Below are 17,156 nucleotides of genomic sequence, written 5' to 3'. Positions count from 1 at the left end.
GACACTGTCGATGGCCCAACCACAGACATTATCAACTGTTCTTTTATTTAGGGGCATCAGTCTATATGCTCAAAGAAGGGTCTCCCTCCCTAGCCTGAGGAGGTAAGACAGGTCTCAGGACTGAAGCCCACACACTGGTGATGGTAGAGTAGAAAAGGAGAAAAGCACATGTCCTCGATGATGTCTCTGAGCCACACGTATTAACCCCCCTTGAACTACTTGTGGAAGACACTGCTCGGTGCCTACTCAACGCCCACTATCCCTTGTTTACTTGTTTACAGAACCCTGATTTTATTTGGAATGGCAATGGGCCAGCTAAAAGCACTCACTCTCAAGACTCCCTGACAGCTAGGAGTAGCCATGTGATCCAGGTAGAATCAATGAAAATTAAACCAAACTTGCCCAGCAGAAATCTCAGGAAAGCTTTTTGAAAACAGATAAACATGGCGGGCACACTGCTCACCCCATATCCCTTTTTCCTGCTCATAATGTGGACAGGAACTGGTGGTGAAGTGGCCATCTTGCAACCATGACCAACCATGAGAACAAAAACCACATGTTCTTGATGGCTGAGCAAAAAGTGGGAAAGAACCTGGGCCCCTGGTGGCATCACTGAGCCATCATCCTATTGGCTCTTGATGCCTGGATTTCTAGGAGCAGGAGACAACATAAACCTGCCAATGGTCAGGTTTTGTTACTTGCAGCTGAATGCATGCCTGATGGGCCCGCCACATGGTCTCTGCATTTTTGAACATATTAGAAGATGCATTTCCTTAATGATTAAGCCATTTTGCGTTGGGTTTTCCTGTGCTCGCCCTTGAAAGCAGCCTAATGAATATCTGTGCTTTGTAGGGAGTTGACTTCTGATGAGCTGAGTTTTGCAGTGAGTTGACTTCTGATAAACCTGATCTTGGACTTGAGTGAAATGGGGGACAGAGGGTCATTCTTGCTCTTCTTGGAAAATCAGAGGGTGAAAGAGAAGCAGTCTGATTCCCTGAGCATGTTTTTGCCAAGACCAAAAGGACCAAGAACTCAGGCTCTACTTCCACTTTAAATATGTCTGAAGAGTCCTGGCTAACCTGCTTGTTTGTTTGTTTGTTTGTTTGTTTGTTTGTTTGTTTTTGAAGGAGAAATCTAAGGTTTAAGGAGGCAAACTTACCACGTAAGGCACTCAGCCAGAGTCAGGTCTGCCTGAGTCTGGGACCATCTTTTTTTTCCTCTCCTTTCTGGGTCCCTGTCTTCTCATCAGTAGAATGAGATTATTCAAGATCAAAGCTTTTCAAACATTTTGCTTCAAAGTAGGCAAAACCCCTTTTCAGCTGAACCTTTACTTGCTGTCCAACCTATAAAAAAAAAGATAAAAGAGAAACTGCTCAGAGTGGAGGGTCAAGAGGCCTGCCGTTTCCTCCCGCAGGCACTGTCTTGCAATCCTGGGCTTGAGGGCAGGCTTTTAGGAAACACCAGCTTAGATTCTCCCGAGGCTTTTGGAGAGAGCTCTGAAACCAAGAGGGGAGTCTCTGATCTTTCCAACATTATTAAAACGTTCCTCAGAGGACAGAACCGAAACAAAACCAAACAAAAGCTTCCAACCGCGCAAAAGAACAAGGACAGGGCAGTTACTTCCCTTCCATCTCCCACTTGCTCTTCCCACCCTTCACCCTCCACCCAACAGCCCCATTGCCCCCAGGGCCTTGTGTCTCCCCCAGAGATGGTCTGTGTGTCACACACACACACACACACACACACACACACACACACACACACTCACACACTCACACACACTCACACTCACTCTCACACACACACACTCACACACACACACTCACACTCACTCACACACACACTCACACACACACACACTCACACACACACTCATACACACACTCACACACACTCACACACACACTCACATATAAACGCACTCTCTCACACACTCACACACACTCACACACACACACACACACACACACACACACACACACTGTAGCATTCCATAATCACTGCTTCGCATCTTGTTTTTCTCGGTTAACATTACATCCTAGAGGTTTTCCCATGTCCAGTACTCAGAAATCTGCTTCTTTCGCTTCAGGGGCTGTGTGACATTGGAATACTACTTGATTTATTTGGTGAAAAAGGTCCCTATTCTTGGATACTCAAGTTGCTTCCAGTCTTTTGCTAAAAAAAAACCCTGCAATGAAGGTCCTTATGTATGTATCTTGGTGCACATGTGTTCTTTCAGATGGTTGGTTTTCCCCCCCCACCCCCCACCCCCTACCCCTTCTCTCTCTGCTTTTTGGCCTATTTTTTTTTTTTTTTGCCTATTTGCATTTTCAAATTTTTATTCCATGAGCATGTCCCACTTGTGTAATAATTAAAAGGATATGTTTACAGGCCCAGGCCTCCAACTTCAGCCAAGTTAGATAAACAGCCCCACGCATAAGCACAATTCAGAAAGAAAAAAACCGGCCTCTGCTGCCGAGGCCTGTCTGGCTGGGAGGCTGCATTTCTGCAGAGTCATGTGCCAAGGCCCAGCCAGCCTGCTGGGACACGTCCTGAGAGCAGGGTCTGGGTTCCAGTCCAGGCGGTGCATCAACTTGCCAGATGACTCCAGGTAAATCACAGAGCCTGGCTGGACTGTCAGGAGAGCGTTTCCCCGGCTAGGCTCTGAGAGAAGTAGGATAGGGTGGCTGGGGAGGCCGTGTTAGACGAGGGGAAAATGACCCGGGGTGATGAAGCACTTGCCAGCCTCCTCACGTCCATCCAGCCCAGGAGTCAGTCCTGGTTCCTCCCACCTCCCCTGCAAATGTCAGTTCACCCACAGGTACAATGGACTCAACCTTCCAAGCACAGTTGACCCTTGCCCTGGCTGATGTGGCTCGGTGGTTTGAGCATCAGCCTGCACACCAAAGGGTCGGGGGTTCGATTACTGGTCAAGGGCACATACCTGGGTTGCAGGTTTGATCACTGGCCCTGGTCGGCGTGCATTAAAGAGGCAACCAGTCAATGTCTCTGTCTCTCTCTGTCTCTCTCTGTCTCTCTCTCTCTCTCTCCCTCTTCCCCTCCCTCCTTTCCACTCTCTCTAAAAATATCAATGGAAAATATCCTTGGGTGAGGATTAACAAACAAACAAAACACAGTTGACCCTTGAACAATGCAGGAGTTAGGGGTGCCTACCCTCTGCGCAGTAAAAAATCCAATTATAACTTTTGACTCCCTGAAAATTTAATGACTAAACACCTACTGATAACATAAAGTCGATTAACACATATTTTGTACGTCATGTGTGTCATAGACTGTATTCTTACAATAAAGTAAGCGAGAGAAAAGAAATGGCATTAAGGAAATCATAAGGAAAGGAAAATACATGGACAGTACTGTACATATTTATTGAAAAAGTCCAAGTGGACCTACTCCATTCAAACCCATGTTCTCCAAGGGTCGGTTGTATATCTCTGTCTCTCACCAAATTCTCGCCATGGCCCAGCCTTCAAGACCCTCTGTGATTGGCAGTCCCCACCTCTCCCACATCATCTCCCCTCCCCATCCCTCCTGGCACTCTGTGCCCCATCGCACCAGGCTCACTCCCAACCTCAGGGCCTTTGCACGTGCCCTGCTCCTGCACTTGGATTCTTTTCCTTCCCAGCAGGTCCAGGACCAGGCTGAGGCAAATGAGATGCCCAGGATGAAAACTGTAAGAAGACACGCACTCTCAAGGGCCAGTCTACACTGGAACAAGGCTGAGACCAAGAACCCCCTCACATTTTGTACCTGGGTCACTGGCTTCCTCGCCCTTATCCTGCTCTGTTTCCCAGAATTGGATCTTATCATTTGGGTCTTGCTTAATCAATCCCCTCCTCAGAGAGACCTCCCTGATCATCTTAGCTCAGGGTGTCTCTGTCACTATATAGCCCATCACTTTAATTTATTTTCATTATTCTTCTTAAAAAATTATTTGTTTTGTGCCCATCTCTGCCCACTGGGCTATAAGTTCTATGAGAATAGGGACTGTATCTGCCTTGTTCTCAGATATTCCCCCAGCACCCAGCAGAGTGCCACATTCAGGAGACAGTAAATATCCCTGGGATGGGTGGATGGATGGATGGATGGATGGATGGATGGATGGATGGGTGGATGGATGGATGGATGAATGAATGAATCAGCTAGTTAGTGGCAAAGCCAGGATTTGAACCCAGGTTTGCCTGTCTGAAGTCAGCCCTCCTATTCCTGACTGAGAACTGAAAGGTTTAGATGCAATCAGCGGGGAACCCTGGAGGGTGGCTTGTGTCACAGCCTGTCCTGATGGGAACCCTGCGTCCCAAGGACAGACTCCTGAGGAAACTTCTGGGAGGAGGTGGAGCTTGGCCACAACCACAGGGGCTGCTCTCAGCCTCCGGCCTTCCTGGGCCAGCTGTGCCCGCCCCCCTCATTCTAGTTTTTATTTTTAGCGGCGAGTTTTTGGGCACAGCGGACTCTCCTTAGGAAAAGTCCAACAAGAGGATGAGAGGCGGTTTTGAAATCCGGTGGGAAAGTAGGTCAGGCTGGGCTGCTGGCTGGAGTCCAGGCGATAAGCTTAATAACGTGAGTAGCCGTATCCATGACACAATTCATAACTGAGAGGAAACAGCAATTAAGGGGCAATTGTGCAACGTGGGACAAGCCTCCTTCTCAGCTCATAAAAGCAGGAGGAGGAAGAGGCGACGCTGTCATTCTGGGGCCACTGGGGCCCAGGCAGGCAGCCTGCGAGGATTGGGGGCTAACTCTCTACATGGAGGGGCTTTGCCCCCGTCTCTCCCCCCCTCAGGCCTCAGGGAACTGGGAGGATGTGTAAGGCAGAGACTCCCCTCCTCAAACACCTACTAAGTACCCAGCTGGACTCAGGAGGAGCTAGGAGCCGTAAAGCTGGCTTTTGCTGCGGTTGGGAGATTTGGTCGCAGCTGCATTGTTTTGATGCTGCCTTGTCAAAATGGAAAACCACTTTGATCACCGGGTGAATTGTACAACAGACACGCCTGGTCCTCAGTCCACCTCCCCGCCCCCTTCCAGTTACTATGGATTTTCAGTTTCTCCTTTATTCATTCTCTATGATTTGATCTTTCCATCAGCACCCTTTGCTTTATAATCAGTTAACACACACACACACACACACACACACACACACACACACACACATGTACACACACGCACTCACGCACGCACATGCCATTAAATCCACATTGGCACCTCTTCTCTTCCTTGAACAAGCCAGGCATGCACTGGCCCCAAGGCCTTAACAGTTGCTGTGCCCTCTGCCTAGAATGCTCTCCCCCTCGGTATCCACATGGTGCACCCTTCACTCCTGCAGGTCTTCACTCAGCTGTCGCCTTCCCAGTGAAGTCTGAGCTGACCCACCTTTTAAACATGGCAAACCCATCTGGGGCCCTCGCCCTACCTCTCCTGCTGTATTTTTATCTACAGCCCTTACACCAAGTGATCCTCTCCATCTGCTTCTCACTTATTTCACTGTCTGCTCGGCCCCACCAGCGTGTTAACACCACCAGCAAAGCGGGTTTCGTCCATCTTGTTCTCCGCTGCATCTCCAGTGCCGGGAACTGTGCCTGGAACATTGTAGGCGCTCGGGAAAAAATGGTGAATGGATGAATGGGTGCATGAATAAGTGTTTACTAGTACTACCAGCTGATAAAAAGGCTGGCTGCTTGCTGGATTGGTTTGAGGGCTGCCTCAGAATGTCCACGGGTCAAGACCTTCTTAGACGCTGGTGGGATCATTGGAAGTTGGGGTAACAAGACCTGGTTTATTGGCCCAAGTATTGCAGCTGGCCCCTGTCCTGATTGGTCAGTGCTCAGTCTGGACAGCATATCTCCTCCTCCCTGGGAGTTCCTGGACACCTCAGTTAAGATTTTAAATGCACTGACTGAACCCACCCATGAACATTCCCATGCAAGGGAGCAAAGCTCTGCATGCAAAAGGGGTTCCTTGTGGGACCTTTCACGTAGTGCGCATACACACACACACTCGCACGCTCGCATGCTCATACTTACACTCAGTCAGACCTGACCTCGAGATTCAGACCCAGGGGCACACTCACACACTCATGCAATTAAACTTACACACTCATTTTGTCATTTACGCACCCAGACACACACATGCTCAAACTGGTTTATACACTCAGTGATGACGCTGCCCCCCTGCCCGGGCACCGGACACACACAGATGCCTGCTTACTCACACCCATACACAAACATGTCCGCGTGCGCACACTCACTTGCCTTCTGAAAGCCCTGCTTTCACTCACTCATCCTTAGGCATGCAGTCCCCCCATACACACGGACACAGTGGACACCCCCCCACACCCCAGCCACACCTCCTGGGACACATCACCTGCCCTTCATGCAAGCTGAGCCCCAGGGAACCAGCCCTCAGCTGTGTTCTGAGGAGTAGGGACAGAATGTTTGCCCTGACCCCGGTCCACCCTAAATCTCAACCCTGACCTCGGGCAGCCTCAAAGCCGCCTGATGTGGGCAAACTGGGGAGGGCCTGCTCCGTCAGCTGCGGGTGCATGATGCTCACATCAGCCCTGACTGTGCCGCCTCGGGGCACGTCTGCCTGGCTCATCAGTGCCCAGGGCACCCGCCCACTTCCTCCCCATCAGAGGGCAGGCCAGCGCTGGCACCCAGGACAGAGGCAGGAAACAAGCTGTCCCAGCTGCGTGACCAACTGAGGAGCCCAGGACTTGCCGGTGGCTCTGTGACCCAGGTCCACTGGGGCTGGGCTGCCTGTCCCCAAACCCACAGGGGCACTGTGACGTGGACTGGTTCCCAGACCCAGAAATGACCGTAACAGTGACTAATATTTACTGAGCGCCTACTGTGTGCCAAGCACGGCTCTAACTCATCATGACTATTCTTTAATCTTCAAACCAACTCTACGGGTGGGTGCCACCCCATCCTAGGTGTATAAATAAAGACACACAGAAAGGTTAGGGGACTGGCTCAAGGAGCAGGATTTGACCCGGTGACCTGGCTGCAGACCCCTACTCTCAGTCACCCCCTCTCCAGCTTGTTTGTTTGTTGCTTGTTTTGGTGAGTCTCTGATGGTCTTGACTTCTGCACCTCTCACCTCTCTGAATCCTGGCAACAATCTCATGAGCAGGGTGCCAGTATTAGCCCCGTTTAACAGATGAGGAAACTGAGGTTTACATGACTGGCCTGAGACGGACAGCAAGAAAGAGGCAGAGCTGTTTGGACCTGAGTCCCAGGGCTCTTTCTGCAATGCCTGGTCATCTCCCTCCTGTGCCAGAGGTTTTGGCAGGACCAGAGATGGGCAAAAGGGAGCCGGTGGGCCTTTGGTGGCCACAGAGCAGTCAGAAAAATAATCAGACATTATGCCAATAACACAACAAACATTGTACTTCTTAAAACAAGTGGGAAATAGTGAACATACAATAGAATACGCAGCCTCACAACAACCTTGCAAAGCAGATGCTGGTTAATTCCATTTTACAGATGAAGAAACGGAGTCCTTAAGTGCCATCCCCATGCTCAAAATTTCTAACGCACATCGCCTGCCAGGAGTCTCACCTGAACTCAGGGTTGAATATCCAGCTGTGGCTCCACATGCCTAATGGGCAACTCAAGAGCTCCAGGTAAGAAACTGAACTTCCTCTCCGCCCTGCGTGACCCCGCCCCTCCTGCAGCTTCATTGCGGAACACACCACCTCTGTCTTCCCAGGGCCGCAGGCCAAAAGCCTTCCAGTCCTCACTGACTCCTCTCTTTCTCACCCATGGGCTGCAGAAGGATCCTATCACTTCACTCCCTCTCCCCGCTCCAAAGCCCCACCCTGGTGTGAGTCACCAAACGCTTGCCTGGATGATTGCCGTGTCTTTCAAACCGTGTCCCCCATCCTGCCATCCCTCCCTACCCGGAGGAAGCCAGGTCGTGTTTTTCCCCTGCTTCACACCCTCCTGTGGCTCCGGGTCACCCAGAGTAAAAGATGAGGTCCTGGCAGTGGTCCACAGGCCCCGTGTGGCCGCCCCATCTTCACCCCCTGACCTCTCCCCTCCATCCACACTGGCATGCTCCCCAATCCTGGAACACACCAGCCACACAACAGCCCCAGAGCCTTTGCACTTGCTGTTCCCTCTGCCTGGAACTCTCTTCCCAGAGATAGCAAAGGGGCTCCTCTTCACCAGCCTCAGGTCTTGGTTCAGATATGAATGCACCCAGGGGCTTCCATGGCCAGCCTGTTTAAATGAATAAACTGCTTCATGAGCACTCTTTGCCCCACTTCTCTCCATGGCAGCATCACCACTGTGCCCACAGGGCAGGACTGTTTCTGGGGTGTCCATGGCAGCATCTTCAACATCTTCATGTCCTGCTCAGAGTGCTTGCTCAATAAATGTTTGTTGAATGCATGAGTGGGGATCTGCAAGGGGTTAGCTGACTTCCCCAGGCTGCCAGGTTAGGACATGGTGGAGCCAGGATTTGAACCCACAGGTCTGAGTCCCAAGCTGTGTCCTTAACCTCCTAGGCTAGGGCCTGGTTCCAGGTCAGCACCCCAGAGATGGTGGCTGTCACTGTCAGTGAGTTTTAGGGTGACATATCCATCCTTCCCCCCTGAAAGGGAAGGCTGGGGAGGGGGGACAGAAGGGAGAAGGCAGGCCTGCTGTGGCCTCCAGCCAGTAGGAGGTGATTCATCAACCAGGTGACATTCCATCCCCTTCCCCTGAGGACTTTGGCCCAAGATAAAGGGAAGGCCCTGCTTCTGGGAACAAGAAGACAAACCAGCAGAAAGGTGTCCAGGCCAGTGCCTGGGGGGTTGCATGTTTGGGCTGGAGAGCCACAGGGTCCAGTCAGGAAGTGGGGCAACCCAGTTTGGGCGGCCAGATTGGCCCCTGAGTCTCCCTGCTGGGGCCAGAGGCCCATCCCGAGTCCTGTTATCGGGAGAACGAGCAGTGAGCCCCTCCATCTTCCCCGCGTGCTTTTCTGTGGGTCAGAACGTGCGCCCATCGGCAAACGCCTCTGGAAAAGGGACATCAAGGGGCCGTGCACTCTGACCAGATGAGCTATATTTGATTTCTATTTTAATTTTTAAAAATTCCAACTATACAAATAATACTCGAATAGAGTTCTGCTGCAGAAGGCTCAAGCGACACACTGCCTACTGTTAGTTTATTGCATCTCTATGGTTGCGTTTGGCTGCAAGTAACAAGTAACTGACTTGGGTGGCTTTGCCAGCTGGCAGCTCTATTTTTCCTGTACAGAAAGGCATCCAGCTTCCCGGTCCCTTTGGTGTGTGACGTTCAAACTCACTGCTATAGGTGGCCTCACTGCCTGGCATTGTATGCTCAGCCCAGACAGGAGGGCAGCGAACCGGCCAGCCGCGGACCCTCTTAGATCAAGGACATGTGGCTTTCCCAGAGCTCCACGGGTATTCTTCTATTTACATCTTATTGACCAGAATCAGGTCACGTGGCCACCCCATTGGAACTATGTGCCCGCAAGTGGGGCTGGGGAGGCAGCTATTTTATTTGGGCCCATTGGCATCCCATTCAAAATCAGAATCCTGTTAGTGAGGGAAAAAGGCGATGGGTGATGGGCAAATACTTACGGATCTGCCTCCGATTTGTTTTTGTAAATGCGGTGTTGGCCTTGCTTTTGTTATTCACCTGATAATGTGCATTTAGAGATTCCCTTTGTCATTTTGACCCTCTGCATGGTATTCCATGGGACTGCTGTACCACATTTTACTTACCTAATCCCCTGCTCGTGGACATTTAGCTGCCACTATGCCAAACAAGGCCTCAGGGAACGTCTCACGCAGCTGCTAAGCCCACGTGCACTGCGACAGAACTGGAACTGCGGGTAGACGTGCACGTCTATTTGAATTGCTGGCAAGTGTTCCCAAATCAACACTAGGGCTTGGCCAGTGTACACTTCCTCCCTCTGTGTATGGGAGGACCTGCTCCCTCCACACTCATGGGCTAGGGTATTATTGCCACTTAAATTTTGCTGGGGGGGAGGGGGAGTGGAATTGTGATGGGGGAAAATCATTATTTTTGTTATAGTTTGCATTTCCTTGATTAGAATGGGGGAGAAGCCATTTATCATTTATGTATTGGCTATGGGTATTTTCTGATGTTAATTTACCTTTTTATTTTATTTTTTAATATATCCTTATTGATTTCAGAGAGGAAGGGAGAGAAAGATAGAAACATCAATGATGAGAGAGAATCATTGATTGGCTGCCTCCTGCACGTCCCCCACCGGGGATCGAGCCGGCAATCCAGGCATGTGCCCTTGACTGGAATTGAACCTGGGACCCTTTAGTCTGCAAGCTGACATTCTATCCACTGAGCCAAACCAGCTAGGGCCGTGGCCAGCAAACTGCGGCTCGCGAGCCACATGCGGTTCTTTGGCCCCTTGAGTGTGGCTCTTCCACAAAATACCACGTGTGGGTGCACATGTACAGTGCGATTGAAACTTCGTGGCCCATGCGCAGAAGTCGGTATTTTGTGGAAGAGCCACACTCAAGGGGCCAAAGAGCCGCATGTGGCTCACGAGCCAGGGTTTGCCGAGCCGCAGTTTGCCAACCATGGAGCTAGGGATAATTTACCTTTTTAAATGATCCAGCCATTATTTTCTACTGAGTTGCTTTATCCTTTCTGATTGGCATGAGTCCTTTTCTATTCAGGATATCAATCCTTTTTTAAAAAAAATCAATTTTATTCAGGTCTAATTTATGCACAATAAACTGCATGTGCCTACAGAGGGCTCCTCAGTCTTGGTACCAGTGGCATCTGGGGTGGATAACTCTTCCTCTGGGGGCCGTGTGTGCATCACAGGGTGTTTAGCAGCATCCTGGCCCCCACCCAGGTGCTGTAGCCCCTCCCCTCCCAGTCACAACCACCACAGGTGACTCAGGGCACTGGTGACTGTCTCCTGGGGGCAAATCACCCCCAGTTTTGAGCCTCTGATTTAAAGTACACAGCTGTTGAACTTTGAGAGATGTGTGCACCCAAACCTACTACTACCTTCAAGACCTTTGTATTTAGGTGGCAAATATTTCCCCAGTCTGAGGCTTGGCTTCAAATCCAAGACCTGCCCCTTCTTATGGGAGTGACCTTAGTAGGGTCACTTCATTACTCTGTGACATGAGGATCATTCTGACCAGGCAGTGAGGTTGTGAGGCTGGAAGGGAATCGCGAACGTGGCTGGCACGTAGTAGGTGTTCAGTAATGCTAGCTCCCCATCCTTCCTCCTATGCACATATTCACTTAGTCAATAAATACTTACTGAGCACCTACCATGTGCCAGGCCCTGTGCTCGGCTCTGGATGCCATGAAGGACAAGACAGACAGGGCCCAGTGCTCAATTGGAGGACACGGAGAGTAAATGAGTAAACAAATGAATGAACAAAAATAACATCTTATAAGGATGCTGATCAGTGCTGAGCCGTCAATCAGAGGCTGCAGTGTGGTAGACACCTGGGGTGGCTCGTTGGGGAGAGTAAGGAGGTGACATCTAGGTGCAGCAGCAGGGAAGGGAGATTCAGGCAGAGGGAACAGAAAGCAGAAAGGTAGCGAACACCTTTGCAGAACAGCAGGAAGTGCGGATGGCTGGGACAGAGCAATGGGGGCAGAGGCAAGACCCAAGGTCAGGGAGGATAAAGAGGTCGGAGCAGACCATGCAGGGCCTTGGCCACCAGGATAGTTCTATTCTAACATGCATTGGATAGGTATGTATTTTTTAATATGTTTTAATTGATTTCAGAGAGGGGAAGAGAGAGGGAGAGATAGAAACATCAATGATGAAAGAGAATCATTGGTCGGCTGCCTCCTGCATGCCCCCTACTAGAGATCAAGCCTGCAACCCAGGCATGTGCCCTGACCCAGAATCAAACCATGACCTCCTGGTTCGTTGGGTCAATGCTCAACCACTGAGCCACACCAGCCAGGCAACTGGACAGTTCTTAGCTGGAGAGAGACAGCTCTTCATTCACTAAGTTCTGTGGCCTCACTCCTCACCTAACTCTGGAGAAGACACACTGGACTGTGGTCTGCCCCGCTCTCCTGGCCTGTGCCTGGCAGTCCCCTGTCAATGACACTAATAACCAACTATTCTCTATGGGACTTAAGGCCTCAAAGCCTCTTCACATTCATTTTCCTACTTGAGTCTCATACCAACCCTGAGAAGCCAACCTGGGCTGTGGGCACCCATTTCACAGACAGGGAAGCTGAGGTGAAGACACAGAGCTGGAAATTGTGAAGCTGGGACTTGAACCTAGGGCTCTCTCAGCTAAGCCTGCTTCTCCTGGATCCCAGGTCACAGCCCTCAGGATAGAGAGTGAGAGGAGCATTTTCTCTCCCTGCTTAAGACACCCTTGACTCTGGGACTCAAGTCTGCAGTGCTCCTATCAGGCCTTCCCACAGCGAGCTCCTGGCTGCCCACAGGGGAGACCAGCCTCACCCTACCCCCCTCAGGAGAGTAGCTAAGGGCCCAGGAGGCCTAGCTCTGGGCCCAAAGCCAGATAAAATGGGGGGGGGGGGCAGGAAGTGCCGTGGGCCCAGAGCCAGGTGGGCCCGGGATTCCAGACCTGCCCCACCAGTGGGCCTTCCTTCTGGCTGTGGACTCTGCCCCGGGACTCCTCAGCTCTCCCACCAGGCAAGATCTTGCAGCCTTAGCCCCAGTGTCTCTTGGGATTTTGCTGGGCGGGGCCAGGCCAGCCTCACCGCCCCCATCACCTGGACCAGGCTGTGAACCCCAGGATTTTATGTGTAATAGGAACTCAGAAAATGTGTGGGGAACAGAACTGGGGCCTGCCTCGGTTTCTCCAGCTTACACGCTGGCCTCTGCCATCCATTCTCACTCACTCTGTGCCAGGCGGGCCGCTAGATGCTGGGGATGCGACAATGACTACCAAACATCCGTCGGGAGCTCACAGTCCGGCTGGGCTGATGGGCGGTAACCAGAGGACACTGTGCTCAATGCACAGTGAGTGTGGCAGGGACTGCCAGTGTCCACCAGCCTCCACAGCAGTGGTTCCCAACCTTCCCAATGCCGGGGCCCTTTAATACAGGTCCTCATGCTGTGGTGACCCCCAATGTCATTGTGACAAATGGAACATGATTAAAGCACAGTGATTCATCACAAAACAATATGCAATTATACATGTGTTTTCCGATGGTCTTAGGCGGCCCCTGTGAAGGGTCGTGCGACCCCCAGGCGGGGAACCGCTGCCCCACACCTTTTTCCTTGCAATGCGAGAATGTTGGAGTGCTCGCAGGACACATGCGGCCCGGCTAGTGATACATTTCCCAGCTTCCTTTGCTGTTAGGTGTGATCACATGACTAAGTTCTAGCCGATGGGATCAGTGGAAGTGATGTGAAACCACCCATGCCCTTACAAAGAACGACCCTTTCTCTCTTCCTGCGGACTGGCAAGTCAATGTGATGGAGGGGCTTGAGTAGCCATGATGGACTTCCCTGGAAGCTGTGAAGTGAGGATGACAGAGCAACTAAATAGAAGGAACTGGGATTTCTAGAATAACCCTGCGGAACTAAACCACCAGTCAGCCTTGAGCCTTCCGTGCTGGAAATAAAATTCTGTCCCATTGAACCACTGTGGGTCTCTGTTACAGCAGCTCAGATGGTGGCCTGACTTGTGTGGGGGAGTAAACACATGTTAGGAGAGCCCAGAGGTGTTTAGCCTGGCCTGGTGGGGGTAAGTGTGGAGGGCTCCCCAGAGGAGGCAACTTGGAAATGGAGGCTTGACCATGAGAAGGGGGACTTTTCTAGACAGTTTCTAGGCAGAGGCATATCTAGAGGCAAGTGAGAACATGGGCTTTTGCGGCACCTCAAGAAGCTAAGGATGGCTGCAGTGTGGAGAGTAATGGGGTGCAGGAGAAGACGGGCTAGATGGTGGCAGCATCCACCTCCAAAGACCCGGCAAAGCCATGTTAAACCCTCTAGAGTTTGCACTGACGGTAAAGGGCAGTCCTGGGAGGCTGAAGCAGGAGGGTGAGGTGATCAGAGCTGCTTCTTAGAAAGACCTTTCTGGCTACAGGATGGAGAAGGAATTTTTAAATTTATTTTTTTAGAAGTTGAGGCTCTGCTCTGTGCCAGGTGCTGAGGATTATCAGTGAACAAAACAGACTTAGTCCCTATCCTTACCGAGTTTGCAGCCTGATGGGGTGAGGCTTGAGTCAAATAAGCACACAAATAAATAGAGAGTGTGATAAGGGTGATACAAGGCTGTGATAAGGGAAGGCATGCAGGCCGGGAGGGGCTGTAAAGTGGGGGTTGACCTGGGGGGGAATGAGAGAGGCTTCCCTGAGAAAGGTGAGGGGGGAACAGCAGTGGGAAGAGTTCCGGGCACAGAGAACAGCACAGACGTAGGAGCCCAGGTAACGTCAGGGAGAACCAGGAGGTTCGGGTGGAAGAGGATGGTAGAGATGGAGAAACACAGGCATACATGGTGAAGGGGAGCAGGGAACCTCGGGGTCCAGCAGGCTTCTGACTTGAGCAAGGTGAGCCACGACAGAGGAGGCCGAGGATGGGGAGATAATTTGAACAGAAGACCCTGAGTACAAACATGGTGTGTTGGATTTCAGCTCCCCTGAGCCATCCAAACGGAGACAGTGAGCCGGTGGTTTGATATAGAGGTCTGGCATGCAGAGGGACCCCCTGGCCAATCGTAGTTGTCCTACCATGCATGGACTCCCAGACCAGAGCGCTCCAAATGCTGGCCTCTGGGGGACCTAAGGCATGCCAGGAACTATGCCGATGGTGGATGCAGTGGCTGCTCAGTCACATCTTTGTTAGCAGGGTCCAGCTTTGTTGGGTGTGCATCTACCTCAGGTGTCCACTCCCCACTCTGTCCTCAGAGTGAGTTGTAATGCCGTCTAAGCCAATTGTGGTCATTCTCGTTTCCCTGGCCGGTGGTTGGCTTGGAATTAGGCATGTGATGTAATTGTGGCCAATGGGAAGTCCTCAAGGGGGCTTCTGGGGACCACATTCTCCCTCCTAAAAGGAGGTACGTGGGAGGAGCTATGTCTCCTGTCTTTACTTGATACCCTCTGTGTGTGAGGGCTGGCGCTGCAGCAGCCACCTTGAAATCACGAGGACAGGCATCCATAAATTGCTGAGAAAGGCAGAGCAGGAAAATGGAAAGAATGTGAGTTTTTGTTTACCTCTTCATGCCTTCGAATTAAACAGCCTTATTAGATTAAATTACGAATTCCCCTTCCTTTTCTTCTCTTTTCCTTTTTACTTGTCTGAAGGTGACTGTGATGGCTGAATTAGTCATGCTGCAAATTTATCTCCAAAGGTTTGTTTAGCACATCAGAAGTATCTTTCCGCTCGACATAAAGAAAAAAGACAATGAAATGTGCACTGCCCCCCACCCTTTTTGCCACCTTTAGTCAGTGGTTCTATTCTTGTGGGTGAGCACATTCTGAGAAAAGCCTTCATTTGCATGGTCTCACTTAATGCTCTCACTAACCCTCTGAGATGCATATTATCATTACAGCCATTTTTTGCAAATGACGAAATGGAGGCCCAGGTCCGGTAAGTGAATTTCCCAAGATCACAGAGATAGTAAGTTACCGATCTGGCATTTGAGTCAAGGTTGGTCTGATTGGCGAGTGCATCAGACCTGAAGCCACAATCTCCTTTTAAAAGTCTTTCCCTTAACACGTTTTTAGTAGGAAACCATAGCCCTGTTCTTATTTTTCCCTGGAAACCGTTATTATGGTTGGTGGGAGACTCAGAGTGGGCTGCGTTTCTTTGTGCACAGTTAATGGCTTTGATTATATGTTTCTGGCTTCTTCTCTCTGAGAAAGGCTGCCATTGGTTATACAATATAATCAAATCATTTCTTATGTAAACAGCCGCCTGGCCCAGAGTCAACGGTGGTTCCATCAGCGGGAAGGTGAAAATGAAACTGTGCTCCCAGCTCCGGAAAGCACTCTGCAATTCAGCAGGAAGAGATCAAGGGTTAATGACATGGAGTTGGGCAGAGGCTGCCGCTGTGGCTCTGAGCATTATCAGGAGGCGGGAAACAAAGAATGGTTGTTAAATCGGTTTGTTACAAAAGTTATTTCCTAATGTAATTCATGAAACACTTGCCAGAACATTAGGCACATCCTTCGAAAGCACAAGGGAACTTAAAAAAGAAAGAAAGAAAAAGACGAAAAGAAAGAAAAAGTGGCTTCTAAAGTCAACGATGGAACTCTTAGAAAGGGTTATTGCCCTTCATATACAAAGAGCCCTTGCAAAACAATAGGAAAAGGTACTCACCTTATTATAAATTGGCTATTCAGAAGTGAAGAAGTACAAAAGGCAGGCAAACATGAAGACAAGATCCACCTTGTAAGCATGATTACAAGATCCAGTAATCAAGGAAATGCAAATAAAAGCTACAATGACATATCATTTCCCAACTATCAGATTGGCAGAGAATGGTGGTGTGCGCCATGATGTTCAATGGGCAGAAATTTTAAAGCAACTCAGAAATTTAACCTTGGGGCATTTCTCCTAAGGATATAGCAGGCCAAGCAGTCTCTATGGACAACCGTGTTCACCGAAGTGTTGTTTATAATAGTAAAACACCGGGAGGGGGAAACCCAAGGGCTAAGCTACAGAGGATTCATTAAATAAACAATGGCAAGCTTCCATAATAAAATACTATATTAAAAATAGATTGTATTAAATAAATATAAAACCTTTTATCAACTTGTATTCAGAAAACTAATTAAAAATGGCAATATAGAGAGATGTCACGACACACAAAAACATTTTCATGAGTATGATCCAGTTTGCACTATGTTGGGTGCACACATGCGTGTATATTATACTAAAGGATGTGTACCCCGATGTCAGCAGTGTTTATTTCTGGGTGGCGGAATTTTCAGTAATTTTTACTTTCCTGTAAGTCAGTTTCTCAAACTGGGCACTCCTGACATTTTGTGCCAGGTAATTTTTTTTCTCTCGGGGGACTGTCATAGTCACTGTTGGATATTTAGCAGCATCCCTGGCCTCTGCCCACCAGATGCCAGCAGCATCCCTGCCCCTCTGCCAGTCACAACAACTCAAAACCGCTCCAGACTTCGCCATGTCTCCTGGGGACGAAACCACCCTCCGTGGAGAACCACTGCTTT

General features: G+C 50.2%; 2 long non-coding RNA genes across 4 annotated transcripts in view; one reads left to right on the top strand and one right to left on the bottom strand.

Moving 5' to 3' along the window:
- Positions 1-8,012, bottom strand: part of LOC118663469 — a 28,024-nt gene extending 20,012 nt beyond the window's left edge. Inside the window, exons 1-2 of one of the 3 annotated variants that reach the window (XR_004970058.1) lie at positions 7,578-8,012; positions 1,160-1,343 (exon numbers count right to left, since the gene is read on the bottom strand). This is a non-coding gene — a long non-coding RNA (uncharacterized LOC118663469). The remainder of the gene's footprint in view (positions 1-1,159; positions 1,344-7,577) is intronic. The other 2 variants (XR_004970056.1, XR_004970057.1) reach the window with 2 other exon arrangements.
- Positions 6,499-16,727, top strand: LOC118663470. The gene is made up of 3 exons (XR_004970059.1): positions 6,499-7,079; positions 7,503-7,642; positions 15,888-16,727. It is a non-coding gene; the product is annotated as an uncharacterized LOC118663470 (long non-coding RNA).
- The last annotated feature ends 429 nt before the right edge of the window (positions 16,728-17,156 follow it).

The sequence above is a fragment of the Myotis myotis genome, unplaced genomic scaffold, assembly GCF_014108235.1.
Source record: "Myotis myotis isolate mMyoMyo1 unplaced genomic scaffold, mMyoMyo1.p scaffold_m19_p_9, whole genome shotgun sequence".
In the NCBI taxonomy this organism is placed as follows: Eukaryota; Metazoa; Chordata; class Mammalia; order Chiroptera; family Vespertilionidae; genus Myotis; species Myotis myotis.
The sequence above is the reverse complement of the archived record's forward strand: the minus strand, read 5'-3'. Positions and strand labels throughout refer to the sequence as shown.